This window comes from Diabrotica virgifera, chromosome 3 (assembly GCF_917563875.1).
Source record: "Diabrotica virgifera virgifera chromosome 3, PGI_DIABVI_V3a".
Classification (NCBI taxonomy): domain Eukaryota; kingdom Metazoa; phylum Arthropoda; class Insecta; order Coleoptera; family Chrysomelidae; genus Diabrotica; species Diabrotica virgifera.
In genome coordinates this window covers 37,628,780-37,640,894 of record NC_065445.1, presented here as the reverse complement: position 1 = coordinate 37,640,894, position 12,115 = coordinate 37,628,780, and positions in this window count along the sequence as shown.

Sequence of the window (12,115 nt, the reverse complement as noted above, 5' to 3'; positions counted from 1 at the left end):
CTAGTTCAATCAGAGAGAGCAGCAAGCACCTCTACCGGTTTCGAAACTTATTAGTCTCTCATCAGGAGGCACATATGCTGCTCTCTCTGACCCAACCATGACAAACTCCGGCGTGCAGTCACGGATTGCAACGAACGAAATGGCAGGGATGCCTTAGCGACAACTGCTAGCAAAATACTAAGTTTTCAATTTAATAGCACATAAAATAACATTAAAAAATATTACTCTACATCTCACTAGATTGAAAACAATGGGAACCTTCTCTGGTTACACCTCCAAGGCTTCTAAAATTTGCAAGCCATAATGGATGCTGCGACTAAAGAAGATGAAGAAATTTCTTTAGTCTCAGCATCCGTGATAGCTTGTAAATTTTAGAAGCCTCGGAGGTGTAACCAGAGAAGGTTCCCATTGTTTTCAATCTGGTGGGATGTAGAGTAATATTTTTTAATGTTATTTTATTTGCTATTAGATTGAAAACTTGGTCTTTTGATAGCAGTTGCCGCTAGGGCATCCCTGCCATTTCGTTCGTTGCAATCCGTGACTGCACGCCGGGGTTTGTCCTGGTTGGGTCACAGAGAGCAGCATATGTGCCTCCTGATGAGAGACTAATAAGTTTCGAAACCGGTAGAGGTGTTTGCTGCACTCTCTGATTGAACTAGAATATAATGCGGCTGTAGTTTCGTGTTGCAACGAATTTGAAAATGGTTACTCATTTTTGATTTACATGTTTACTCTGATTGGAGTACGAAGGGAACCATTCTCGTTGGAACGTTACCGCGCTGAGCAGATGAGACGTGAATTATAAATTATAAAATTCCCTCATCTTCTTTAGTCTCAGCATTCGTTATGGCTTGCAAATTTTAGAAGCCTCGGACGTGTAACCAGAGAAGGTTCCCATTGCCTTCAATCTGGTGGGATGTAGAGTAATATTTTTTAATGTTATTTTATGTGCTATTAGATTGAAAACTTAGTCAATTGTTTTTTACTTCATGATCATGGTCAAAAACCAATTGCTTACCGTCTGCGCTATTTTCCAATTAACAATTAGTACTTGACGCCATCTTTCAACAAGTCTATTGACAATGGCGACCGTTCCGTAACACGTTCCGCAAGTCAAGTAGCGCCACATTCAGAGAACGAATTCCCAACGGTTCCGGAACCGCTCCGTCACTTTTTCGTCTCCTGAATGCGACAACTATAACGTTGTAAATTCGGTCTATATTTTATAGGATACGTATAATTTTTCTCCATATTTGCAAAATTGGGCTGTTTAACTTTATGCTTCTAGTTTTAACCCGGTCTATATAGACATTTGAAATAACAAAAATTGCCGGAGAGCCAAATTTTGGTGGAGAGCTAGGGTATACCATAACAAATAAAGTATTAAAAGTCCCCATCGATCCCATGTGTGCAACAAAAGTTATTCGGGGTCAAAGGTCAAAATTTGAGATTTTTTGGATTTTTTTCGAAAACGGTAAGTTTTATCAAAAAAGAACCTCAAACCAAAGTTGTAGATCTTAAAATTCTCTACAAAAATAGTCCTTACTATTTTTTTCCTAAGAGTTGCCATTCCTGAGATATCGCGATTCTAAGAGTCACATTATACATGATATGCACACGTTTCCACACCACCTGTGAGGTATAGTGTACTCGGCGCGTTTTTTTTTTCTTGGTTTCCCCTGTAGGCCTACTCCACTAACTGTTTTGACAATTTTAGGATAATTTAAGGAAACAGTACCGGTCAAGTTCTAGATATTATTATTGATATTGATTATTGATATTGCTATTGATTATTAAGTTAACTGTTGTTTTGATTTCTTTAGATATTTTAATCAGATTCATATTCTTGAAAGTCTACTTCAACAGTCAAGTCTTTCTCGATTTCATCTTCTTCCTCTTCCTCTTGCCGGATGTTCAAAAATTGTTCAAATGTGACTGAGTCATTGGTCTCTTCATTAAAATCGCAGGAGTCTTCCTCTGTTGTACTAAACTGGACATTTGAGCAAGACTGACCTTGGCAGTTGGTACATGCTAGAGAACACAGCAACCCGACCTTTTTACATCCACATTTGGCACTACAACCTTTTTTGCAATTGCAAAAAATAGTGTTAAGGAGTTTTTCTGGAGCAGGTGAGAGTAAGGTTTTAATCGGTTCCAGAGTATTATCTATTAATTTCCAACCCCAGTCTTCTGAATTCAGTTCATTGCCTATAGCCATGTTTGAACTTGATAATATACTCGATACAAATGTTGAAAAGCAGATGCTGATGTTGGAGGAAGACATGATAGTTGTACTTGTTTCTTGTTTCGCGTATTTTTTACAAAAGTTAAGTATCGGTGTATTTATCAAGACAACTAATTTTTTTGGAGCTCTATAAATCGCCAGAAGAAAGCGAATTCCTTCCGTAATTATTGTTTGCGGTGTGGAATCAAGTTCTGTAAAAACTTTACAGCAGTCAGTCAAATCTTTTTTTTTTCGAATAATTTAAGTACTGATGTTTTGCCCCTTTTGTACATTGCTGACGTAGTGTCGCAGCCGGTTATCGCATGTAAAAATAAAATGTGCTTTTGGCATTTGGGATAAGCCGATGAACTTTTCGAAGAATATATCTCTGTTCGCAGTTGAGCCCTTCCAGGTTTCAGAAAATAAATAACTTTTTCTACGACCGTTTAATAATATACTCATTATTCGCTATTTTTGAATAGATAATAACACCCATTACTTTACCCGTGAGTAATAATTCATTACTCACGGGCTGAAGTTACTCGCGGGTCATTACTCACGGGTTGAAGTTAGATTCAAGTGGTGCATGGCACTTTTAATATACCTATTAGCAAATAAAATTACTTAAACTTGTTTATTTAATAAAATATTCATTGTAATTTATATGAACAAATAAATTTGAAAAATGTTTAAAGGATTTTTAATTTTAACAATGGGTTAGTATATTTTTTACGTTTAAATTTCAACATTTGACATTTTAAGATTGGCGTTATAAAAAGGTAAACAATAAACAATCGGTATTAATTTCGTTAAATGACTTACGGATATGAAATTCATATCAATGAATTCTGTTTTACTTACTGTTCATTGTACAATAGATTTTAATTGAGAGCACACATTCTTTTTCATGTAATTGCCTTAAAATATGTCTTATTTTTAAAAGCCACCGCCATTCCATGACATAATGACAACTGTTTATTGTTTCATAAGCTCAACGAGTGTAATTCTAACAGTGTTGCCATAGTTATATAAAATATAATTTGTTATGAAAAATAAAATATTTGGTTTTAAATAATGTTAGTAGTTGATAGTTATATTTTTCTACTAATCCAAATAAAAAAGGTCGTAGAAAAAGTATAGTATTCTACTTGCATGTAATGGCTATTACTCACTCTGATGAATTACGACACTCGCCAATGGCTCGTGTCGCAAACTTCATCATCGTGAGTAATAGCCATCATTACATGCTCGTTGAATAATATACTATTATCTACAGAAGTCCTTGCAGTAAGCAGTACTAACAAATCAACATCTTCACCAACTACAATTGTTGTGTTTGTTGCCCAAAAATTTTCAATTGCTGTCTCAATTATAAGGACATCTGCGTCATTTTTAGCTTGTTTCACTTCAATATTCGCAGCTGTTAATTTGTCAGTTAACATGGAAATGAAACGAGATTTATTATTAATGTTATCGAAAAATTGTTGTTGATTCGCTGGAACTATTATATTTTCATCAAAGATAATCTCGGAACCCGATGATATTTTTGTAGTTCGACGACGTTGTTCTGCAGCTTTAATATTCTTTGTTGAGTCACTGTAGCCGGCAAATACCACTGTCACTGTAAGCCCGAAATGTCTGCTAAATGGTAGACGCTTGTAATAAGCACTTATATTCACTTGAACTGAACCTTTAGCACTAAAAGAAACAGATACTATGAACAAGACCTACGGACAATACTGTAGCCATTGTTTACAATAGACAATCTGTTCTTTTTTAAACAATGGTATAGCCAAATGATTTTCAAGGCCACGTGGATAGAGGAAATTCAGTTTGGGACTTTGAAGAAATATTTTCAGAATAGTATAATATATTATATGAAAGAGACACAAATAGGGATTTATACTTGTCTTAAGTGCCACATTATGCATATACGTGACTTATAATATGTGCATTATAATGTATAAAGTAACTTTTAAAATCGCGATATCTCAGGAATGGTAACTCTTAGGAAAAAAATTGAAAGGACTATTTTTGCAGAGAATGTTAAGAGCTACAACTTTGGTTTGATTTTTTTTTGATAAAACTTACTGTTTTCGAGAAAAATCCAAAAAATCTCAAATTTTGACCTTTGACCCCGAATAACTTTTGTTGCGCACATGGGATCGATGGGGACTTTTAAAACTTTATTTGGTATGATAAACTCTAGTTCTCCACCAAAATTTGGCTCTCCGACAATTTTTGTTATTTGTCAACTATTTTGATGTCTTTGACCGGATTATTTAAGATCAAAAGATTTGAGCGAATCTGGTCCTAAACGTGTTTGGTATTTGTTAACGATAACCACAGAGAAATTGAAATGTTATTGCTAAGGACAAGTTAGACGTTGACTGATCTCTAATGTATTTGGTTGAGATGTTGAATAATATCAGTAATATGTATTTACAACCTTTTAACTTTATATTAAAAGATGCGACTAAATAGCTCAAAATCGTTTACATGTGGGGTGAGACCCAACAAACTCTGGATGTTACTACCTTTTATTCTTCAATAATTTTATAACATACAAACCCATAGACCTAAGAACAATTTAAACACTATTTATTTAAAGTGCAATATTCTAAAGGTTACTTCTAAGATGATATTTAAAATTATTATCATATCTATATTAGCTGATCTAACACGTTCGGTGCCCATCTTGCCAAGCGCCACTTTGTTGGTACCACGTACTTAAATCGTTCATTTAGTAACATAGTACTACTGACGACACTTGTGCGTCGTAGGTAGCCTCGATGAAACCGTCGTGACGACACTCGTGCGTCATGGACGCCGAACGTGGTAAAGAATCATTGAACGTCTAAAAAGACAAATATCTTTGTAAAAATATGTTTGTAAAAACTGGTACTACTGATAAGCAAGTTTTAATTTTGTTGCCTATTCAATATTATTATGATTATTGAAATAAAAATTGATTTAAAATTCTTCGTACTAATACTTAGAGCCCTTTCACATGACAGGCGCTTTATACATACATTTTACTTGACACCTAAAACGCGCGTTAGCATGTGAACGGTCTCGAGTAAAATGTATGTACGTAGTTGTAATCGCGCGTTATCAAAATGCGCGTTAAGCGCCTGTCATGAGAACGGGGCCTTATGTTAAATGGTAAATAATAAAAAATATAAAGTGAAAGTGAACTGAGATATCGTTACTATGTATATATGTACTATACAGACCTAATATAGTTAATTTAATTTAAATTTGGTTTATGTGTAGGAAGATTTTATAATTACGAATGCTTTTTTGTTATTAGAATAAAATATTTAAAATAATTATTGTATATTTCTTAAAATCCTTTGAACAACTATAGAAACTCAGGTTGCACCAAGCTATCAAGACGAATACAGATCTTATGGTGCTCATAGAGTTAACCGAATGATAGAGCTAGACCCATTTATGGTCAATGGAAACCAAAAAACAGTTTTATCTGAAAAGAACTAAAACAAGAGAAGACTCAGAATATATTGCATTTTTGATGCAATATACAGGGTGTCCCAGACTAATTTAGCCACGCTATATCTCTTAAACGAATAGATATTTTCGAATGGGACAAAAAGTGGTCTATTCTAATTGTAATACACTTTAATATGGCGTAGAAAAAATCATCCCCTAAATATTCATCCCTTAGTTACAACCCCTAACTTTAATTTTTTTAATAGCACCCTGTATATTTTTTTATAATTTTGGATGTGGTCCTCTATCGTCTATTCAACACATTTTTTGAAAATAAAATCGGTTCGTAAATAACCAAGAAAATATCAGTTTAGTTTTGTTAATTATGTGTCCCAGACTAATTTATCCAGGCTATATTTCCTAAACGAATAGAGATTTTCGAATGGGACAAAAACTGATCTATTACATTAATTTGTAATACACTTTAATATGGCGTAGAAAAAAAAATATCCCCTAAATATTCATCCCTTAGTTACAACCCCTAACTTTTTTTTTAAATGGCACGCTGTAAGTTAGGGATGAATATTTGGAGGATGAATTTTTTCTACGCCATATGAAAGTGTATTACAAATGGAATAGATCAGTTTTTGTCCCATTCGAAAATCTCTGTTCGTTTAAGAAATATAGCCTGGATAAATTAGTCTGGGACACACAATTAACAAAAATAAACTGGTAGTTTCTTGGTTATTTACGAATCGATTTTATTTACAAAAAATGTGTTGAATAGATGATAAAAGACCACATCCAAAACTATAAAAAAATATACAGGGTGCTATTAAAAAAATTAAACTTAGTGGTTGTAACTAAGGGATGAATATTTAGGGGATGATTTTTTTGTACGCCATATTAAAGTGTATTACAAGTAGAATATATCACTTTTTGTCCTATTCGAGAATCTCTATTTGTTTAAGAGATATAGCGTGGCTAAATTAGTCTGGGACACCCTGTATGTCGAGATAATCAATTTGAACTATTTTCATAACGAATTTCCATAAAACTCCAGGGGACGATTTATTTAGCGTATGGGTTAAGTACATCACAGAATATATTTAGATTTATGCATTATACAATGAATGCATCACAAACGGATGTCCAATATTTTTATATATTTGATTGACCCTTCGGTTGCCATTACAAAGTCTATAGGGTCGCCTGTGTATGCTCTGCGTGGGCAGTCCTGAACAGTATGTCTGATCGTCTGTCTTGCAGCACCGCAGTCACAAGAAGGCGAGGGAAGTTTACCCCATCTGTAGAGGGAGTCGGCGCATCTCCCACAGTTTGTTCGAATTCGATTAAGGGCTGCCCAAATCTTACGGGGACGTTCAAATTCGCGAGGTTTTTCTATGAACCGCCAGTCTACCGGTAGACTATGGTAATGCGGATTTGCCTTACTTTCCCAATCTTCTCTCCATCGAGTATTTAAGTCAAAGTTGGATTGCTGCAGCGCTTGAGCAGATTGTAGAACGGGTAATCTGGATCGGACCCGGTTTCCAAGAATATCGGGGATGTCGTTGTGGATTAGAAGCTGGCGACTGTCCATTATTTTGTTATATTCTTTAACCAATGCATGTTCGCGGCGTAGGTTGTGTGGTGCTATATTACTAAGGGTAGGTAGCCACATTGTATGGGTGGGCTTAATTGTGCCTGTTATCATACGCATAGCACGGTTTAGTTGAGTGTCGAGCAGGTAGGTATGCCTGCTATTTAGCCCCACTGGTGCACAGTATTCTGCCACCGGATATATCAGGCCAAGAGCAGAGGATCTTAAAGTTGATGCTGTGAACCCCCATGTAGTGCCGCAGAGTTTCTGTATTATATTGTTGTGTGTTTTCAATTTTGCTGCTGTTTTTGTCAGGGGTTCTAGAATAGAATAGAAATATGCTTTATTGCCACTGAAAATTTTTTCAATTTTATGGACAAAGCTTACATACAGTCAAAAGAAAAACATAATATAAATAACAAATAACAACTACAATTTACTAAAATTAGATAAATCGTCAATAATGTACAGTATAAAATATAAAAGCCAAGACAAAAACAATTTATTGCAAAATTTATATAAATTGCAAATTGAACATACAACAAATAAAATAAAATAGGTACAACATAAGGAACTGACAAATTTATGCTACTGCGTATGAAACCCAATTTTCTTAGTTAATCGAGAGTTATCAAGTAACTCTATGAGAATACGGTAACGTTATAAATAGAGAGTTATCAAGTAACCCTAGGAGAATACGGTAACGCCATTTTCCTGTATACTTTACATGTTATTTATAACGTTACCGTATTCTCACAGAGTTACTTGATAACTCTCTAATAACATGTAAAGTATACAGTAAAATAGCGTTACCGTATTCTCCTAGGGTTACTTGATAACTCTCTATTCATTGAGAAATTCTTCTATTGAATGATATGGTCTTTTGGATAAATAGGCTTTTGTCATTTTACGGAACTTAGGGAAAGATGTTGCAGATTTAAGTTGTAACGGAAGATGATTGTACAATTTCTTTGCGGAATATAATCTAGATTTCTTTACTAACTCAGTGGATGGAATCGGTAAATAAATATCAAAGATTGAATTTCTGGTGGAGTAAAGATGATTGGGCCTTGATGGAAAGACATGTAGTTGTTTACGAATTAAACAAACCGTTTCTAGAATATATAAAGATGGAAGTGTTAAAATTTCGAGATCTCTGAAATAACTTCTGCAATGTGTAGATCTTCTGAGGCCAAACAGATATCTTATTGCCCTTTTTTGCAATCTAAAAATGACATCAAATTGAGCAGCTGTACTAGAACCCCAAAAAGGAAGACCATATCGAAGATGAGACTCGAACAACGAAAAATATGTTATTTTAGAAGATGCTAAATTGAGTTCCCTTGAGACTGATCTTATTGCATAGCAAGCTGAGGCGAGTTTCTTACTTAACGAATCGATATGAAAGGGACCATTTGAGGTTGCTGTCTAAAAAAATACCAAGAAATTTTACAGAATCAACGGTACTGATCTGGCTGTTATTAAGAGGCAAAGGTTGAAGAGCTCCTTTAAAGGATAATGCTACTGTTTTATTTACGTTAAAAGAGAGTAAATTAGAGTCAGACCAGGTCTTTATCGTCAGTAGATCCGAAGTTATAGTTTCATGAAGAGATTCAATAGTTGAGTTGCTCCAAATGATACTGGTATCATCAGCAAAAAGAAAAATTTTCCCATTGATTTTTAAATTAGTAATGTCATTTATAAAGATAAGGAACAGTAGAGGACCCAATACTGAACCTTGTGGTACATACAATGTTTTTGAGACTAGAGTCAGTATCATTTGCTCTAACTAGTTGTTTCCTATTATTCAAGTAGGATTGGAACCAATTCAAAGAAATACCACGAATTCCATAGAAATTTAGTTTTGTAATCAAGATGTCGTGATTTACACAATCAAAAGCTTTGGCATAGTCGCAGAAAACAGTGGCAGTATAAAGATTATTGTTTAGTGCTTGGTAAACCTCATGTAGTACAGAAAACATGGCATCAGTGGTACATTTATTTGTTAAAAAGCCGAACTGATTTTATGATAAAATGTTGTTATCAACGATAACGGACATAAGTCGAGTTTTAATGAGTCTCTCAATAATTTTGGAAAGCACCGGTAGTAAGGCAATAGGTCTATAATTGCAGGCATCAGATTTTTCGCCACCCTTATGAAGAGGAATAATGATGGCTGTCTTTAGGCACTCTGGAAATTTACCTTTTTCGAAGGAATCATTAATTAGTGAGAGGAGGATTTCCAACACATTTTCTGTGAGATTAGAGAAAATTTTTATAGATAGTCATCAGTACTACAGGATGATTTGCTTTTGATACTATTATATTCTCTGAATGTGAGCGTCCTGTCTAGATTAACCCCAAGGTATTTCGGTTATTTATTGTGTTTCAACGGCTTGTTATTAAAATACACTCACAATTCTCTGTTTGCCAGCTTGTTGTTGAGATGAAAAGCTGATACTTCAGTTTTTGTAGTACTTGGTTGCAGTCTCCATTTCTTAAGGTAGTCGCTGAGGATGGATAGGTCATTTGTGACTAATCAACTATTTATAATGGGAAATAAGCCACAATTTTACCAAAAAAAGATTTTATTAACGTTTTGGTAAAATTATTAAGTATTATTTTTTTTTAGTAAAATTGTGGCTTATTTCCCATTATAAATAGTTGATTATAAAAATGCCACAAGAAAATAGCTTCAGAACGTCATTTGTGAGAGAGATTTCTGTAGTTTCTAAAAATTAAAGTCCAGGGGATGATATAGATACCGGGCTCCAGGTACCTTCTACAGCTTCGCCTGCCCGATATTCGTGTTTAGCGACCTCAAAAACCCCGGTATAATAATTTTCAACTATTTTCTTAACGAATTTTCATAAAAGTTCAAGAAATGGCGTAGATACCGGGCAATAGGTACCTCGTACAGCACCTTCGATGCAATATTCGTGTTCAGCGACCTCAAAAACCCCGATATAATAAATTTCAACTATTTTCATAACGAATTTCCATAAAACTCCAGGAGATTATATCGATACCGGGCGCATCTAAACATTCCGTATATGTATTTGGAACCTAGGAGTTTTCTATTGGTTCGTTGCAGCACGCGGTCATATTTTAACCAATAGGCGGCGAGGTCCCATACGCATATACGGAATGTTATTCGGTTCCAAATTCATATACGGAATGTTAAATATTCGTACACCGAAAAAGATAAGTTGTTATTAGAGTCTGTTAAAAGGAGATTAATTTTAAAATACTTGTTATTGCATTATAGACCAATCAAGTTAGTAAAAAATAAGCCGTTTTTCGACATAATTGAAAAGACGAGGTTTGACAGTTGAAATGTGTAGTATGAGATATTACAAAAAGGCTACAATCTTGGGATTCATCAATTTTTTAGTGGAACATTTTTTAAATAAACAATCAAAACGTCAAACTTAGTTTTTTGCTCATAACTTAAAAACTTGTTTATTTAGAAATTTGACGTCCACAGCTAACTTTTTCAGAAAAAAAAGATACATCGAATGAGATACACCAAATTAAAATCGGTTCATAAACAAAAAAGTTATTGCAAAACGGACGACAAAATCATTGTTTTTGAATATTGTTAATAACAATTTTATTGTTTATTAAAATATGTTTAAATATACCTAAACTTGAGGGCATTATGGTGTTTGAATGGTGTGCAAAAAATGGTCCAGATCTGTTAAATAGTTTTTGCAAAATTTTATTTGTTTATAAAATTTTTTGAAAAACGAGCTAAGTTCTGAGGCTGGTCCAGTTAATATGGCTGAATGTATCTCAATAATCGGGGACTCATTTCCTTCGTTAAGATGTATACTAATACCCTATGAAAAAAAAAAGTAAAAAAAATTACATGTACGTACACAAAATTATTTGTTAATAAATAGCAGTTTTTAAGATTATAAACAATTACAATAATTTCGTAGAAATTGGATCAAATTAAATGGCAATAAAAAATTCTGAAAGCTGGTTAAAATACACAACTTCTAAAAAAAATTTTTAGGTCCTACAACCCTTGGGGTCTGAGATAGCCCCTTTTTTTGAAAAAATCACTGTTACGTTAATTAACAACACTAAGATCTGAAATTAACCAATCTTTTATAAGAAAAGTCAAAGTTTTTAACAAAGTTTTTTGCAAGAAAAAATGTTAAAAATTGTTTAAACAGTATTGTTATAAAGAAAGAGTATTTTGCGTTCCGACTAAAGTAAAAAAAAATGATGGGCGCAGCCGAATGAGAATAAATTCGCGGACTAGCATTCGCTAGCGCTAGACCGTTGCAGCCCATTTTTAACATTGACAGTATACCGGATTTGAAGCTTAATATTATATTTATATATTTTGGTAGAAACTTGAATTTTATGAATATTATTACGTTGCACATTTATTTAGTAAAATTATATTTTAAATAAATATATTTAAAAAATAACAATAAAAAGGCCACAAAGTCAAAATATGCAACAGAAAAAAAGTTACGCGACCTTATAGACGAGTGGTACGTGGTACTCCCCCCAAAAAAAACGCTCATTTCTCGAGATATCAACCACGGTGTGGTGAATGGCTAATTTTGGTCTTACTTTATACTTTTTATGGTGCTGAAAACGAAAATGAGTTTTATTTTGAATTTTAGATGGGGAAACATTGTCAAAATTGCAATTTTACCCTAAAAATAAAAAAAAATGAAATCAGGTTTTTCTTAAAATTAAAAGTTACACCACTTTTTTTCTATAAAACATTTTGTTCTCTGTACTCTAGATTTTAACTTAAAATTAATTAAACAGCTAAATTTCAAATTTTGTTACTCAACTTTTGCGATTAAACT